The sequence below is a fragment of the Cydia pomonella genome, chromosome 7 (assembly GCF_033807575.1).
Source record: "Cydia pomonella isolate Wapato2018A chromosome 7, ilCydPomo1, whole genome shotgun sequence".
Classification (NCBI taxonomy): Eukaryota; Metazoa; Arthropoda; class Insecta; order Lepidoptera; family Tortricidae; genus Cydia; species Cydia pomonella.
In genome coordinates, this window is record NC_084709.1 from 18,009,156 (window position 1) to 18,028,955 (window position 19,800).

Sequence of the window (19,800 nt, forward strand, 5' to 3'; positions counted from 1 at the left end):
CAAGCCGAGGCTAATTTCGACTTTGAGATTCATTTTTATTTCACGTCGGCGGTAAGCGGTTTTAAAAGCTTTTATTTGACTTGCCTTGTTAGTATGTATGTTATTTTGTTAGTGTCAAATCTTGGAAGTTAAATTTGATCGACTTCCCAATTTCTGATTGAGCTAAAAATTTGCATACATATGCAAGTCGGGTGACAATGCAATACTATCGAGCTGATCTGATGATGGAGACAGGAGATGGCCATAGGAACTCCGTGATGAAACACGGCAACTTAATTGTGTTTGGGGTTTTAAGAATTTTATCAATGAGTATTAGTTGTCCATGGTAAGAAAAGTACAGTCAGCGACAAAAGCTTGTACCAAAAGCGGCCAACTGCGAGTTGGACTCGCCCATTTTTTTTTTATACTACGTCGGTGGCAAACAAGCATACGGCCCGCCTGATGGTAAGCAGTCTCCGTAGCCTATGTACGCCTGCAACTCCAGAGGATTTACATGCGCGTTGCCGACCCTAAACCCGCCCCCCCTCGTTGAGCTCTGGCAACCTTACTCACCGGCAGGAACACAACACTATGAGTAGGGTCTAGTGTTATTTGGCTGCTTTTTTCTGTAAGGTACTTCCCCAGTTGGGCTCTGCTCTAGATCTGGAATGTGAGTAGTTTTTTTTTAATACGTCATAAAATTAAAAAAAAAATTTTTTTTCATCAAACCCATACGTGTGGGGTATCTGTATCTGTGGGGGATAGGTATTCAAAAATAATATTTAGGTTCCTAATTTTTTTTTCTTAACTGAATAGTTTGCGCGAGAGACACTTCCAAAGTGAAAAAAATGTGTGTCCCCTCCCCTGTAACTTCTAAGATAACAGAATGAAAAATCTAAAAAAAATATATGATATACATTACGATGCAAACTTCCACCGAAAATTGGTTTGAACGAGATCTAGTAAGTAGTTTTTTTTTAATACGTCATAAAATTTAAAAAAAAAAATTTTTCATCAAACGCATACGTGTGGGGTATCTATGGATAGGTCTTCAAAAATGATATTTAGGTTCCTAATATCATTTTTTTCTAAACTGAATAGTTTGCGCGAGAGACACTTCCAAAGTAGTAAAATGTGTGTCCAAAGTGGTAAAATGTTGAACAAGATCTAGTTTTTAGGATTATCATTCTCTTATTTTAGAAGTTACGGGGGGACGGACGGACACATTTTACCACTTTGGAAGTGTCTCTCGCGCAAACTATTCAGTTTAGAAAAAAATGATATTAGAAGACCTATCCACACATTATACCCCACACGTATGGGTTTGATGAAAAAAAATAATAATTTTATGACGTATTAACAAAAAACTACGTACTTACTAGATCTCGTTCAAACCAATTTTCGGTGGAAGTTTGAATGGTAATGTACATCATATATTTTTTTTAGGTTTATCATTCTCTTATTTTAGAAGTTACAGGAGGGGTGGGGGGGGGACACATTTTACCACTTTGGAAGTGTCTCTCGCGCAAACTATTCATACCCCACACGTATGGGTTTGATGAAGAAAAAATATTTGAGTTTCAGTTCTAAGTATGGGGAACCCCCAAAATGTATTGTTTATTTTTTCTATTTTTGTGTCAAAATCTTAATGCGATTCATAGAATACATCTACTTACCAAGTTTGAACAGTATAGTTCTTATAGTTTCGGAAAAAAGTGGCTGTGACATAAACGGACAGACAGACGGACATGACGAATCTATAAGGGTTCCGTTTTTTGCCATTTGGCTACGGAACCCTAAAAATGATATTTTTGCCAATTTTTTTTTTTTGAGCCTGTTGACGCTCTCAAAATCAGGTAATCAATAAGGGGGCTGTTGATTATTTAGAAACATTCCTTATATGTAGTTTCATCATGTCGGTCTGTGAGTCCGTTCGTATGTCACAGCGATTTTATTTTTCAAAAATATGATATATTTTAATGAAATTTAGAAAAAAGTGGTATTTCGTGAGCTGCTACTTTTTTGAGCTAGGCTAGAAAATGATTCAGAAAATAAATACTTTCTAAGAAAATGGTTTGGAAAATGATCGATTTAGCTATTAATGAGTAAGTGGTAGTAAAACAAAACAATAAAATATGTTTACAAAGGCAAACTTATGTATTCTTTTAAGGGATCTCTTCCAGATAACCTTTAAGCAACTGAGGGAGATAAATAGGAGAGGATTAAGAGGTGTTTTTTTTTTCAAAAACTTTTCTCGATATTAAAAGGACGTAGGTGCCACTCAGATAAGCCTTTTTCCTTGTACGCCTTTATTATACCGTATGAAGGTACGGAACGCTACATTATGCCTGGCTGACTTTTTTAATAAACTGTATTCAGATAAAAAATATCTCGACGTAAGTATACCGTAGATTTCATTCACACGAAATTAATGTAGGTAAATAAACTACGAGTACTGTCACTGTCAAAATGGCACTTGCAGTCAAGTCAGGGGTTCTTACAGTAAGGGCTCGCAGAAAAACTTAAAAATAAATGTAAGAAATTAATCAACTCAGAAACTATTTATGAATAATCACACTATTACATATTTGTAACATTCACGGTCGACATAAAGGCGGACAATGACGGACTTTCGTGGTAGCATACCTACATGCTTCCAAAAAACGATCAAATTGATAACCTCTACCTTTTTTGAAGTCGGTTTAAATTAAAGTCATTAAAAGCGATTACGGGAGCACTCAATCTCGAAAGTTGAAAAAAATGTTTAGCAGCCCGCAACTTGGTCATCAGCTTTTTCTTTTCCATTAATGTACCAAAATGTTTATGATAAAAATTTACAAAGTTTCCTTTTGACAAAGTCATTTGTAGTAGAATATAAAAAGATTTCTAATAAATATGGGAAATATGGACAGTTTAAGTACCTTGATTTCTGCAAAACTTTTTTTATCATAGGTCACTGCTTTGTTTATATTAATTATGTGTGGAAGAAGTCTACGATATAGGTACAAATACCTATAAGTACTAGGTTTAACGAAATGGGTATCCAGAAAGTGTTTGTCATGTTCGCAATTAAATGCTTATTATTTACTTGGCAATGTTCATTAATACGGGTGTGTTTAATACCGTAAACAACCAAATTAGCTTGAACTCCAAATGGTTCAACAATTAAAGAACGTGACTGTACCTATAATTATGCAAATGTTAAGTTAGACTTTTGTAAATCTTGCAGGTTAATATAGGTAATTAGTTATATTATTATATACCTATCAGTATCTTTCTTTCTGTCTAAGTCCATCTAATATTGGGGTTTGGCTTTCTCGTTTCGTTTCTAAACTTGTTCACACTTCAGGTTGCGTAGCCAACGTGCCCATCGTTCACGCTCCGTAGCGAACGAAACGCAACTGTCACTGTCACACTAATATGGAAGATATGGAGTGTGAAATTAAAAGGAGTTAAATCTCTTATGGTAGAACTGTTGCAAAAGTGTCCAGCTATCAGCTATAAATAATAGTTCCAAATCTCTCCAGAGTAGCGCTAGAGTAGCTAAGAACCTAGGCGTTATTAACGGAGTGACGTGCGCTGTCTATGATTTGATATTTTTTTCAAGTATTTCAGGTATTGTAGCGCCACCTATTTAATGTTTTTTGATGTAATTTTTTGGTACATGGAGATTTAATTCCTTACCTCCACCTTTCATAATGGAAGAGTTCTGGCGACCGGTCTATGAGCACAGATATTTGTTCCTGAGTCATGGGTGTTTTCTATGTATTTATATATTGTGTATATCGTTGTCTGAGTACCCTCAACACAAGCCTTCTTGAGCTTACGAGTACTGTGGGGCTTAGTCGGTTTGTGTAAGAATATCCAATATTTATTTAATTATTATTTATTTATATTTATTTAAGAGTGATAGCTACGTAACGGAGCGTTAACGATTGGCACGTTGGCTAAGCATCCAGGCCTCCCAACCCCGATCTTGATCCCTAAATATAAATACTAGGTGGTTCACGGTGAAAAAGATATTGAAAACGTGACAACACGACGTGACGCTCAAATATTGGTTCGGCTTTATATTGAATTTTACGTACGGTACAATATGAATATCTACACATTTAAGATTTTGCAGAAGTAGAAAAGTGAGATATTGTTATTAGTACTACGAGTATATATATAGCCATTGCCACATGACCTCTGCCGGCCTATTAACTAAATTATCAAGCAATCTTCATAACTTCGTTATCGTCACTCAATTTTCTTTATGAATTTAACGATTCGTAACAAAACATAGATCGCGTGCGTGATGTCGTTAATTAATTTTGTGAATGTTCCGTAAGCTGGGGATACACTAGGGGACAAATGTCCCGCGACGCGTGTCGGCGACATGTCAAGCAAAGTCGAGCGTTCGCTTGACATACGCTGCGTAGCCAACGTGCCAATCGTTTATGCGTCCGTCATAGCGAAGGGAACGCAAACTGTCACTTGTATTGTAGCCAGCAAACTAGAGGGCTAAATGAAAACTTGGTCCTTATAGTAAAATCAATTTTATAATAATAAAAATTATACAGTGAAATAAACTAATATAAAGAAAGGGCTGCATTAGCAGTAGGCAGCCCACATATGAAGAATTACCTTTTAATAAAATTATATCATAAACACCGAATAATATTTAATTAAATAAAATCAGAGTTATGCTATTTGCAGTAAAATTCCGAGAGTACATTAATTAGAAAAAACAAAAGACGGGCTATGGCTTAGTTTTTATTTTACCACCGGCCAGTGCGCTCGGTGGCTGCATGATGCAGGTTTGCCATATTACACACTGTCGCACTAATATGGAAAAGTGATAGAGAGAGATTACTACGCTACGCTGCGGAGCGTTAAAGATTGGCACGTTGGCTAGGCACCTTAGTGACATCGAGCAACTTATGTCCGATATACTGGCGACATAACATAACTTATGACACACACTGGCGAGATGTGTCGCGCGATGTTGCCAGACAGGTCGAGCGAAGTCCGGCAACGTCCCTCGTTGACTCGACATCGAATACTAGTGTATCTCTGGCTTTAAGTACATATCGATTACAAACCTCGTTAATATACTCCTTCTCACTGATGCCATCTATAATTAAATATACGTTATCAACAATAACAATTGACCTATTTAATACCTAAAATAAATATTTAAATGGTTTTGAAATGTAGAAAGTGGGAAAAACTTGACGCTGAAAACTTTACAATTTCACATTAGTTAATTAGATTTTACTTTAAATAAGTATATTATATTATATTACACTTTAAACCTTATATACTTACAACAACGTTCAGTTTGTTATAGTCATAGTCATGCGCAGAAATATGTAGTCATATATACATCCCTTCTAAACATTTACAATTACAGCAAGACACAACAACAGTGGAACTAGATGAATTAATTATATGGTATTCCGTTTTTAGGGTTCCGTACCCGAAGGGACCTTATTACTAAGACTCCACTGTCCGTCTGTCTGTCTGTCTGTCACCAGGCTGTATGTACAGTTGAAATTTTCACATGTTTTTCTGTTGCCGCTATAACAATAAATAATAAAATAAATATTTAATGCAGCTGGGTTCCCATACAACAAACGTGTTTTTGCGCAATGGTACGGAACGCTTCGTGCACGAGTCTGACTCGCTTTTGGCCAGTTTTTCTGCATGCATTTTTATCGTAAGAAATTAAATCAGTTGAAAATACAAGTATTTGAAAGCTAGTTTGTCATTGACCGACTATTTCGAGACAAATGAAATATAGTATTTTTTATTTATTAGAGGGAGAAATATTTTGTATTGAAGAAGGCGAAGAAGAAAAACCATTTATTAGGACAATAAATAACCTTATAAACTAGCTAAAAATAATTACACAAAATAAAGAGTTGCGCTAAATGGTCCTTACTCAGCTTTATGTCGTGGTATGAGCGGCATGGCACACTCCGCGACGCTGATTTTCAGTAAGGCCATGTTTGTGGGTATGTACGTAAATGTCTATGCGATTGGTGTGTGTGTGTATGTGTGTGTATTGGAGGGCTACCAATATTGTCCTAGCTGACAAAGAATGTAGTAAGTAATATAAAGTTTAATAACAACGTCGAAACATAATAAAATGCCTTTGTAAATCTGATAAATGCGTATAAAGAGAAGGGTGACATATTGAAAAGTTTTATTTATCGTATTTTCTTTTGAAATGTAATTGCTCGTATAAATGTGGTGAATGCGAACGTTTTATCTTCTTACTGACAGAATTTAAGAGTAGACTGAGTATACTTACTTCATACAATTATAGCAAGACGATAAAAACGAATGGGTGTACGAATAAAAAAAGGATGGTTTCTCTAAGAGGATTTGATCATTTACGTTATAAGAAATTTGGTTTATACTTAGTATTTCAATATATTCAAGCGTTACCTACTACTTCTGAAGTCCATGCGAAAATATACTTTGTCATCACACTTGCTTGAAAAAGATCTTTTTTCATGCAGGTGTACTGAAGGACAAAGGCCTATATTGTTCCCGAGGGAGTTACGGATTGTGAAAAAAGCTATAACTCCCTAAGGAGTTATAACTTTTTTTTTAATTTTGACACTACTTTATACAAACTAAGCCAACCAAGTAGCGTAAATAAGTTTTATTTTAAAAATACTGCCGTTGATAATTTAATATGTTTGTGTTGGTATAAAAATATTAAATTTGATTAATTTAATCAATCAATCAATCAATAAGAATTTATTTCGAACAATGTCCATATTGTGTTAGTAACATACAAATACTTAAATCTAGTATTTGTAGGTTAGTATGACAAGATATTACTACAAATTCCTACATAATAGCCGTTTAAAAGATTTTTCCATAATTTTCAATCGTGGCTGAATGCCGAATAGATCTGTACCCCTAGTGTAAATTTGATCGACATCATAACGTGACGAACGCGTTTGCGTTAAGTCTCATTTTGTATAGGATGTTGAGTTTCCAAAACGTCCCGCTTGGCGCGCTCTTTCTAAATCCAATACAAAATGAGACTAAACGCAAACGCGTCACGTCACGTACTGTACCTTCGATGTCTAACCTGTCAACAAATGACAATATGGAGGACGAATGTTTGGTATGTCACCGTATGGTCACCGTATTTAAGAATAATTACGCTTAAAATTTAGTTTTTTCTTCGCATGTATGATGAAAAACATTGTAACTCCGTGGGTAATAATATTGCTAACTTGAGTCTTTAATTCCCACCCTCGTTTCCAAAATTTCACTTACCCCCCCTCGTTGCACATTGTACTATTTTTTCGTTGACATGCTGGACCCCGGAAAAGCATACTATCGCTGTGGAGTTCGTGCAATTCATATATTCGCCCCATTATTATTTTTTTATTTAAATTTTCCCGTGTGCTTGAACAATCTAGCAAGTTGTAATATGCAAAAATCCCATAGGGAGATACGCTACTCGAAATTGTCCGATGGACAAAAGTTCGTAATAGTCTTTTATTTCAATTTTTCAATGGCATGAAAATTATGTGAGTAAAAGCTTACGCCGCTCTGATGAAGAGAAGTGAAAGGCAGTTTGCGAAAATTTTCCGCTATAACAGCTGATTGCCAAAACCTGTGAACTAGATGGCATTGGAGAACGTTACAAACGACTAGTTATTTATCTTTAAGCTTTTGGCAGTAACATCGAGCGCGGCGTTGTCGCAGGTGTCTGCGAGACCCATTAGGAATCATATTATGTCACACGAATTTCATGATTTCTTTGACCCCTTCCCCCTCCTTGTCATAGCTGGTCACATTTGCCAATGCACTCCCGCCTAGTTTCACGTCACATATTTGGCAAATTTTGAACTGTACACGAATACAAAAAACCTGTTAACGACCTGTCTGCCCTAGTAGGTAGTGTCCCTGCCTATGAAGCCGATGGTCCCGGGCTCAAATCCTGGTAAGGGCATTTATTTGTGTGATGAGTAGGTACGGATATTTGCTGGGTCTTGGGTGTTTTCTATGTATTTAAGTATTTGTATAGGTATATCGTTGTCTAAGTACCCACAACACAAGCCTTATTAAGCTTACTGTGGAACTTGATCAATTTGTGTAATAATGTAAAAAAAAAAAACAAAAAAAATCGGTTACAGGTGAAGTTAAGGTGACGTCCCAAAGTTTGTGACTTCCCTAAACGTGTGACGTAATTAATGGATGACCCCTTATTGCTCTGCACAGTGGTGTACTCGTAGGTAGATGCAGGTGGAGGAAAAACGGTTATACCAGAACGGTTTCTTTGTATTAACACACACTTTGTATGATGATGTCGGTCAGCCAGATTATGGATCTTGTACAAAGATATAGATGTCTTCCGATACTTTATACGGGACCTTTTGATTAGCTACGTCTAACATTTTTTGGACGCCCTAGGGATAATAGTAGATGTTGTTAATTCTTAAAATAAGTCTCTAGCTAGTCTTATTTTATTTTAAGTCCAGGAATTTTTTTAATATAGCTCATTAAATTTGCAAAATTATTGCTACTCAGTTGATATACACGTTTATTTATTTATGTTTGTAGTGGAATCTTAGGACAAGTAGTACAATATTCAAGGAATATCTCAATTAAGCGTTTTTTTATGTCGTCTATATTTAAAAAGAAGGTAATAATCTTTTGAACACACATAGTCTGCGTATACCAGAAATATCACAGAAAATATGTATATAGTAGGTTCGGGTAATTTTCTATATTCAAAATGATTCCATTGTTTTTATTTTGCTTTCCGAAATGATTATCGACCAGAAGAATCAGCGAAAATTTTATTTGATTGAAAAAAGTGGTTTTACCTAATATGCGTCCTTATACTAATAAATATAAAGTACCTGAGCGACCGAGTTTTGCTCGGTTATAACTATTTATTGTAATATGGTGGTGTATAGGTGATAATCTTAACTACATTTTTTACTAAATTAAACTTGTCTAAAACAATAAAAAATAAAAAAAATATATATAAACTTGAACATATAAAATAAAAAACAAAAGTTAGCCACCAGGCGAGATTCGAACCCGTAACACTCGTTTCTAGCCATCCGCGTCTTAACCCGCTGGACCAGACGGACAGTGGCCGGTAACACGAAATTAGCGACCATATTTTGCGTCGAAATAACAACGCATGAAAACTCGAAAATACGCGTTTTCCCAAACATAAGACTAATCTAAATCGATTGTATACCCCCAAAAACCCCCATATACCAAATTTCAGCGAAATCGTTAGAGCCGTTTCCGAGATCACTGAAATATATATATATATATATATATATATATATATATATATATATATAATTGCTCGTTTAAAGGTATAAGATATGCGCTTTTAAATGCTTGTATCGTTCATTGTACCATTCTCAAATTATACTAATGAAATATGCAAACCACAGACCATTTCTAGTCGAGATATGCAAATAACCTACTTCGAAATGTTCAAAAGCGACCTTTTTAGCTTCTCGATAATACTACAAAAATAAATTCTCAATGCAAGGGAACTTAGTTAAGACATTTTCAACGTCGGGTGAGCAATGTAAAAAGTAATCCGGGTTTTCTGTAGTTTATGCGTAGGTTTGGGTAAATTGAGCGGCCTGCTAGGGGCTTTTACTGACCAATGACGTCCCAGGAGGATACCCGGATGGGGCAATAGGAAATTTTCGGTGTACTGGCCCCCTTAGAAACGTTATACTTATAGCTTAATATGGTGAAACATAGTTACCTATAGGTCTAACTCTTCACTGATAAAATTGCATCCTCGTCGTTTTTGTAAACAGGAGTAAAATTACTAATTAATAATAGTAAAACCCTGTATTAAGACTATTCATGAACATATCCAAAAACGTGAAATGTCGAAATACTGTGTACTTCGAATAAAAATATTATGGTTTGCAGATATTTATTTTAACGTATATTCGTTATGACCTTTATATTATTACTCATCTTCTATAAAGACCATATCCGACCGAAAATGCACACAGCAAGCACTTTGCCAACATGAACTTTATATCGTGGTAGATATTTAGCGCTCTTGGGGCTTTACGTGATTACGATCAGAGAGCGATGTTATGGACACCTTATTTAAGCAATTCAATATGCAGGCTTACGTAAATAGGTCATACACATTGTTTAGTAATAACTAATATTTATGAAATGGTTGGTTAACTTACAGAAATGGGTCGTCACAATTATTGACACAAGTGGTTAACATACCAGAGCCCTGATCTTTTGATCGCACCTTGTACCCATTCCATTGTTTAATCAGTTTAATTACATATCGTATGGTTTTTGTGTTTTGTCATGTCAAGGTAACCCATAAATAGAATGATGGAAAATAAAGTAAATCTATTCACGTGAATTGGTAATAGAATCATATATTTAGGTAGGTATAGCAAACGCGATATATAAATTCACTGAGTACGATAATAAAAAGTAAAGTAAATCTAGCGAAGAGGTTTTTTGAAGCAGAACAATATTGGTTCTTAAAAATAATTTCGTTCATAGTTATATATAATTATAACATTATTTTTATGTGACTATTTATGTACGAGCTTTTATTTTATTTAAACATAGCAGTTCCAGAAGCTAACAATTAGGTATAATTCGCAGAGCAGCTAGTGGCGAGCTGTTGGGGAGTAACGACCATACGGACCCGAGTGCTCCTGAGAGTCGATTAGGGTTTCCGTGTCCGACGTGTCTTCGTCGGTCGGAGTGGACCCCAAGGGGACCCGCAGGACTCTCAACTCTGACTTGCCTTCATTGGCCGTCCAAAGACGAGTTGTTAGAGCTATATGATCCAGGGGTGGAAGTGAAATATGCATTAAGGCGCAAGTTGGCACAGTGGCTGTTATCAGCCACTGGGTAGAAAGCGGCGTACACGTCTCGACACCCCTGAGCCGCTCACACCAGTGTTGCTCCTGGTCGTCTTTACGACGGCAGTGTCTGGGGCCCATCTAGTGGGCGGCAAGTCACTTCATGCCCCGATAACTAGGGAAAACATTGTTATGGCAGGTGTCCGGACGACTTTGCAATAATCCAGTCTCATTATTCACCCAAACTTCATTCCATAGACTGTTATAGTGTTCACTCTTTCTACAATAGTCCTGCTTCGACTGGTTCATGGGTGTCTATTGTTGCGCCTGTGAACGGGTTCCAGCAGGTGTTCTACATAACATTAAAGCTCTCCAAGGGGTCTCTAAGTGTTGGATCTATATCCCCATGCAAGCCTATCAAAAGACCGGGAATTATAGGCCCGTGAAATCCAAGGTATAATCCAAATTAGTAGCCGTTTTCAGTTTTATTAACATTCCCTATAAAGCTAGGTATCAATGTTCATGTTTGAAATAAAGTTACTATTTATTCTAAACAAATATAATTAGCTTTTTTAAACTCATGCCTTAAGTAAAATCCAGTTTACAAATATCTTTACAAGTCAACGTTCTGAAAATAATATAATACGCTTCTATGATACTGAACATAAGCTCATGTAAATATATTTTCGGAAAAATCGACCGTACTTAGTTACTAAGCAAGCTTCGTGGCCTTCACGCGCTCCTTCGTTGACAACACCTGTAATTAAGTCACGATTAATATACAATAGTATAATAATATTATTTCAAATTTCCGTCAGTTTACAGTTCACGCCACGAAAACCGCGCGGAGATAGGAAGATAGATGCCTGGAAGCCAATTTAAACTTACATTTTGATGTCAAAATGATATCTAAATGATGTCATTTTGTTATCATTTGCTCGTGCGTCTTGCTCGCACCAATACATGTACAGTTGTGTGCAATGTAATAGCAATCAATGAAAATGAAAATTAGGGGAAAACTTATACTTTAGATCAATTATATCGGATCTTTGTTATAAACAAAGAAATTCTTCTGCATTACTTGACATTATTTCAAAATAAACTGTACCTTTTACAGCCTTTACTTAAATACTTTAAAAATAATCATGATAACCGTCTTTTTTACTTGTTAAGTACGTTGTGTATTTTTTACGTACCTAAGGTTTTACGTTTTTTTTACTTCCAATATTATTTATTTTGAAACAACATCAAGTAATTCAGAATAATTATAAAAAAAATATCCAAAATAACTGATTGAAAGTTAGTTTTCCCCTAATTTTCATTTTCTTGTGTATTGCTATTATATTGCACACAACTACGTACATACGATACGAGAATGATAACAAATTGACATTTTGACATTAAATTGTAAGTCCGAATTGGCCTCCCTGGCTTCATCTTCCACAAGTCGGTATTAATATATTAATTAACAACATACCAATTAGAACGTGTAATTCAACCAAACCGATATTAGAATTATACTGGAATCATAATTATCATAGACCGCGAGCCAGGAACAGATTTCCATGACCAATCGCCTCCCGGCTGAAAACTCGTGTAGCGGTTAACAGCTAGGTATGATGAATCCTCGTGGACGTCAGCTGCCGCTCCGTTGGTGGATTGAGGAATGGCAGCCACCAAAATACGTAAAACAAAACAGAAATTGTCATCGCCTTCCGTTTGATACTTTGTCAAATGATAGTTCAGATACTATTGTTAATAAAAAAAATCGTCAGCCAGTTATATCGCGGTGGTAAGAACATCAGCTGGTCGCATGAACATGTAAAAAATAAGCGCTATACCTTTTTATGATAGCAATAACAAATCGTGAACCTTTGCATGTAGCATTCCATCAGGCGTAACGCCTGAAAAGTCATCAACGGATTACGTAATTTACATACTATGCATACTTTGCCGTACATAAAGTGGTAAGGCGCATATTTTTTACATGTTAATTTTACAGCTGACCGTCTTTCCACCGCGATACAACCGGCTGACGGTTTAAAAAAATGAAAATAGCATCTAAACTATCATCTGACAAAGTATCAGCTGAGAGGCGATGACTGACGAAATATGCTCGTGGCCCGCGGTCTATTAGTTAACTGTCATTCACGCGTTCATTTCGCTCAGATTTGTCCGCACAAGTATTAGTGCAGGGCAGCTCGTGGCGAGCTGTTAGGCACTAGCAACCCCGCGTACCCGAGTGCTCCTGGGGAGTTCTGTTACCCGAAGGTAGGTGGGTGTTAGAGGATTCTCTGCCTCTGGCGTGCCTTTGCCGGTCGTCCAGAGTAGAGAGCTGCGTTATCAAGGGTTGTGTGGAAACATAAGTAGCGACTTGGCTATATGTTTAAGTCCAGTGACAACTCTCTACCCTCAGCTCTTACACCGGTGTTGCCTTTGAACCATCTTAGATGTCGCTTTATGTGGGGCAATCGCAATAGCCCAGTTAATTTTAGATTTCATTAACTCTAAATAGTCTTTACACTCTGGCGGGTGCTGCCTCTGCGTGCGTTCCATGACACGGGCAAGGGCAGCATCCGCTCGGTGTAGTTACATTTCATTAAAGTGTAAAAATGGTCTCTACGTGTTGGCTTCGGCTTCCCGCACGCCTCCCAAAGGTCCGGAACACCATTGTTCCGTGAGGGGAAAGACAAATACAACAGTACATTTTACATGCAAAAATACAAAGAAATTTAAAAAGAAAATAGAACTAGGTAAAACAGGCGGTCTTATCGCTAAAAAGCGGTCTCTTCCAGACAACCGCGGCCCCTACGCCGGAGAAGACTATTCGCCATGGGTAGGGTGCGTTGCGTACGCGTCAGACCAACAATGCTCCCACTAATCGGGCACTCTCACTCCTAAACGCATTATCTATCCAAAGTCCCGATGTTGATGTTTATTATGACTCACCAGGCTCATTTTCCACAGCTCTATATATGTTTTTAAGTCATTGTACCTAGTTTGTAATGTTAAACTATTTGTGTATATTGTAAATAATTCTGAATATTATTATGTAACATGTAAGCGCTTTGGTATCTGAACTGTGAGCTTGTGTGTTGTATGAATAAACAAACAACAACAACCTTTGGGTAGCGGGAAATAACAACATTTCAAAATTTGTAAAGTGGGCTAAATCGAAAACATTTCGGTGAATAGCCCGTGTATGTATAGGTAGTAAGTTATTTTTTTACCCATTATTTTCATAGAAAGTCGCGGTAAAGTATAAACAGTATCCCTAGTGTAAATTTAATCGACATCATAACGTGACGAACGCGTTTGCGTTAAGTCTCATTTTGTATAGGATTTAGTTTCCAAAACGTCCCGCTTGGCGCGCTCTTTCTAAATCACATACAAAATGAGACTAAACGCAAACGCGTACGTCACGTTTCGAAATCGAATTTATTTACACTAGGGGTACTGAAAGTGTGATGTTATTACTACATATATGACTGATTAAGATAAAATATTTTATGTATAAAATTTGGTTGGTCCGGTCACACGACTGTCATAAATTTCAAATGCCATTGTCAGTTGTCACGTTTTATGATCTACGTGGGCTCCTTTCAGTAAAATATTGGCAGATATGTTAATTAATTAACTATACAGAAAAAAACAATCACATTTTTTCCTTTGAATTTTTTTACATGTTTGCTGTATTTTGTTAACCAACACTAAATACCACACTATAGAATCACAGTAATGATAATCAAAAAATAGTGACCTATGCAGGTTAATGTGCTCATATTCATCACACCTATATCTAAAGCACACAGATAACAGTTACATGATAAAGGTTGTTTAGCAATATTATTATATTCAACTATTCAAGTAGCTTCTAGTGCATGGGTACTTCCAAAACTACATATAGGCCATGCGATAAATAGCTGATAAGCTTTGGCATTTGGTACACGGAACTTCAAGCACTAAGAGTAAACGACAATATTACATACATACACAATCTCACAATCACTATCACGCACACACAGACGCACCCAACTACAGGTTGTTATTTATAGTATTTATGCCGTAAGGCTATTATTACTACAACTGCTCTGTCGTCGTAATGAGTAATAAGTACTTCTAGTTTTTAAGTTATAGATAAGTAATTATATAGGTAGTTACAATTGTTACAAACAACCACTGTTTATTATGGAGGAGCGGGACTTCCTGACACAGGTATTTCTTACCTACTAGGAAGACCCAACCTTGTTGTTATATGTGTACCTAACATTTATGAAATAAATCATTTTCATTTCCATTCCACTAGAATGTCGCTTACGTAACGCTTATGTTTTGTGTGGCTGCTACCTCAATCAAATCCATAAAGCTTGTGAATATACTGCCAGTTTATTAGCCAACTCATTAAATATTACCAGATCCAATATCGGTTTCTCAGCATTTTTGGAAGTATTAGAAGAATAGCGTTACGTAAGCGACATTCTCATCGAATGCCCCTATTAAATATTAAATTCATTAGGATAGGTAAGGATTGTACATAATCAAAACAGGCACAACTATGTTACTTGAGAAACATTCGCATTACCGTCCAATGTCAAAAGTATGAGAAACAGAATAAATAAGTACTTAAATAAATATTCGGGGACAATTTCATATCGATCACATATAGTCGATATACTTAAATAGACACATACATACTTATATTATTATAAACACCAATAACTTTAACATAATAACCAATATTTGTTAGAGCTACTCTCCGGCCACGAATTACACCTCTGTTCGTAATTCCCAATACCAGCACAATGACATTAGTCAGTAGTCCTCTATATGTTGCACTCAACCATATTAATAATATTGTTTTCCATAATCCCACTCTTGACATATTCTCACAGACAGAACCGAGATTCCTAGCCACAGCAGCCCGCTACCTAGAGTTGATATCTACACCCACAACTATTAATATTAATTAAATCTAGTGATAAGCTTAGTCTAATTAGTTTTAAGTATGTATGTAACCCATAACTTGCATGTCTGGTTTAACTGTAAATGTAAGTTGGTGAATAAATAAAATAAAATAAAATAAATAAATATTCGTGATGAACACACAAACTTTAAGCTATTTCGCTTACTCAACGTCAAAAGGAAGTCACCAAACAAAAACAATATACAATTAACCACCATTAACTATGTACGTTTTTAGCAGCATTAAAAATATTACCATATACTCGTATTATTCAAATACAATATGATTGATGTTCGAATCCAACTTATCAAATAAATAATGTATGAGATTCTTATTATAAGGAGTGTATTTTACCCATAGGAGTTTATTAAAGAGTCGACTACGCTACGCTCCCGGGAATTGCAAGGTACTCGTACAGTCGGCTACGGTAACCGCGTACCAACGTGGAAAATTGATTATATTTTCAAGTGTTATTTTAGCCTGCGTCTCCACCAATCATAATCATAATACTTTATTGCGACCATGGTAATATAGATGTTACACAACATTATAAATAGTTTCACATGGGCTCAAACCAAACCAAAGCCAAACCACCACCAAATAACCAACCAACCAAATCTAAGCTAACCAATCCAACCAGCCAAACCAACCAAAGCTAAGCGGTGCGAGTATGTGTAGCAAAACTGTGTAGCGGGCCCTTTTCAAATAAGCAAGTAGAGGTGCGGTGAGGTGTGAGCGTACCTCGCTCACATCCTTCACTTGTTTTGTATTTCTTTATATCACGTCAGTGGCAAACAAGCATACGGTCCGCCTGATGGTAAGCAGTCACCGTAGGCTATGGACGCCTGCAACTTAAGGGGTATTATATCCGCGTTGCCGACCCTTTAAAACGACCTGTTCACTCCTTGTTTTAAAGAACCTCATATTATACTCAGACCGCCTGTTGTCTGCCTCTATCATCAATCAATTGTTTTTCTTTAAGCTGTATCTTTTACTGAGGTTTTTCAATAACGAGTATTCTATCTATCTATCTGGAGCCTCTCGGGAAAACCTCGACATGAGCCCATTCTACAGCCGAAGCGTCCACGGGAGGAAATTCCTGTAACGCAGCGGCTTACGCGAGCGATGACTCGCGAATTCGACGCGGCGCGGCGCGGTGCAGAGGCCCAACGGCATTCGGAGATTGCCCACGTAGGACACTTCCATAGGTATCAAAGGATTGAATTTACCCGCGTCGCGCCGCTTCGCGTTCACGAGTTATTCGCTCAAGTAAGACACTGCCTAAAACCGCAAACTGCGCGACTGGGAATTCACCGAGGAAGGACACCTTTCCAACGAAGAGCGGTGCGGTGATAAAAAGCGGCCGTTGGCATCATGTACAAAAACCTCGCTCCGCTGAACTTCTTTCACTAGAGCTGCGCTGAGCAAGGATATGTAAATGAAGTGTTTCTATTGCACAGCTCTGGTCAGAACGCAGCATTAAGACCCCGTCGGTTCAAGTTCTTCTCTCACTTCCACTAAGCGTAAGCGTGAGCGAGATGTAATGTTTTTTTTTTTTTGGCTGCTTAAAAAAATATTATCGATGAGTTCGATCAAAAATAAAATTGCGCCTTTTTAGAAGCAATGTTCATATAAGTCCCTACCCTAAGCGCACACCCCGGTGTATTACTAATTGCCCATTGATTAGCATGTTGACTATGTTGCGTTTGGATATTTGCCGCAGCCATGAGCTGGTTGAAGGGTTGGGGATGCATCGGGCTTGGCCTAATTGCTGTCTGATCCTCTTCTAGCCAGCTCGTCTGTATGTAGGAATGAACAAGTTTTTTGTATACACTCGCTGTTAGAAATACAAAATAAAATTAAGAATGACACTACACAGACCATCCCATAGACGTATCGTTAGGTGACAAGCAAAACTCACTAATTACCACCACAAGTTCAGAGCCATAATGAACCTTATTACTACTAAAATAAAGTTGATGTTTGTTTAATTATTTTTTAGGTACAGCTTGTTTACATACAAATAAAATTAAGCTGATCATATAATTACTTACCTGCTTTAGTTACTTTGGGTTTATGTTTATACCTACAATAATCTTAGCTTAATAACAGTTCGTATAGTATCTGTCTCTAATTACAGTAATGTAACGTTGATTCCCAAATAACATAATATACTCGTATAAATACTACTTAATACCTATACAAGTAGTTACTTACACAAAAGTAATCACGAAACTTCCCGAGTCGGGGCCAATTTGCCTGTTCTATTTCAAAGAAAATCGCTGTAGTAGTCGGTGCAGAGAAAAGATTTCCTTTAGCAGGATTGGTCCCTAAAATCCAAGGATGGATTTAAGAAGTGGAGTCACCAAGATTTTCGATGTAAATTTTTACGAGGAGGGTCTCAAATGTATCTTGATATCTATATCGGGGATGCCGAGTTCATTAATATTATGTAATCATATTGGCAAGATTCTGAACGTATAAAATATGAAAAAAAAAACTTATTATAATTTCGGTTCACGCTTAACCGCTAAATCAATTTGGTTAAAAGAAATAGAGATAGTTTGAGTTTTGGAAAAGAAGATAGGATAGGTTTCATTCCAAAAACTATACCTTAAAGGTGTGAAAAACTCGTATGGGGCATCAATTATCGCTGAACCGATTTAGATGAAATTAAGGATGAAGATAGTTTGAGTCCCGGAAAAGAACATAGGATAGTTTTTATCCCAAAAATTATCCTTTTAAAGTGAAGAGGGAGGTTTTTATGAGGAATCGATAACCGTTGAACCGATTTAGATGAAATCTACGTCTACATCTTTTAGTTCAAAATTACAGCAAACTTGACTAGGTAGAACCTAAGCTTAAACAATTATTAACCTCAGACGTCGCCGAACTCATTGGTATGAGCCGGGGTTTGAAGTGTGTGAACCCGCGACCTCTGAATTATAAATCGTACGCACTTACGGTTACCGCTTGGCCATCAGCGCTTCTCAAAATGACTCACCACACTTATATTATCTGGAGCCCGATTCAAATATAACATTTTGTTATTGTTTTAAACTGGTTTTGACACGACCTTGAAGATCGCTCACACTGATTGGTGCATGCGAAATTAAGTGGAAGTCGTGCGTGAGATGCGCACGAAACATGATCATGGTCATGTCAAAACCAGTTCATAACCATACAATTTGAATCGGACTTCTGAAGATGGCTACAATGACTTGTTTTTATTTCTTTTCGAAGCTCTTTTACGAGCTTATTTCATCCAAACGAAAAAACGTGTCCCAAAACTGTGTGTATACATTTGTTAATAGACACATATTTATAAGCTTTCATTTGTTTTAGGTAAAGTTAGCACAATTGTAAAAAGCTTAGGGACACTTTTTAGGGTTCCGTAGCCAAATGGCAAAAAACGGAACCCTTATAGATTCGTCATGTCCGTCTGTCTGTCCGTTTATGTCACAGCCACTTTTTTCCGAGACTATAAGAGCTATACTGTTCAAACTTGGTAAGTAGATGTATTCTATGAACCGCATTAAGATTTTCACACAAAAATAGAAAAAAAAAAACTATAAATAAACCATAAATTTTGATGTCTAGTTTTTATTTTAATTTTTTGTTAATACTTTTTATAAATGTTATATGTATATGGATCAATGTTGTCTGCAATAAATGATTTTATTTTTATTTATAAATTTTGGGGGTTCCCCATACTTAGAACTGAAACTCAAAAAATAGGTCGTCAAAAATGATATTGAGGTTTCTAATATAATTTTTTTCTAAACTGAATAGTTTGCGCGAGAGACACTTCCAAATTGGTAAAATGTGGATCCCCCCCCCCCCCCCTGTAACTTCTAAAATAACAGAAGGATAAAACTAAAAAAAATATATGGTATACATTACCATGCAAACTTCCACCGAAAATTGGTTTGAATGAGATCTAGTAAGTAGTTTTTTTTAATACGTCATAAATGGTACGGAACACTTTACGGGCGAGTCCGACTC

At 36.6% G+C, this 19,800-nt stretch overlaps 1 protein-coding gene across 1 annotated transcript in view; it reads left to right on the forward strand.

The window, feature by feature from the left end:
- LOC133519512 (neuromedin-K receptor-like) overlaps positions 1 to 19,800 on the forward strand; it is a 67,401-nt gene that overhangs the window by 25,354 nt on the left and 22,247 nt on the right. The window lies entirely within an intron of this gene.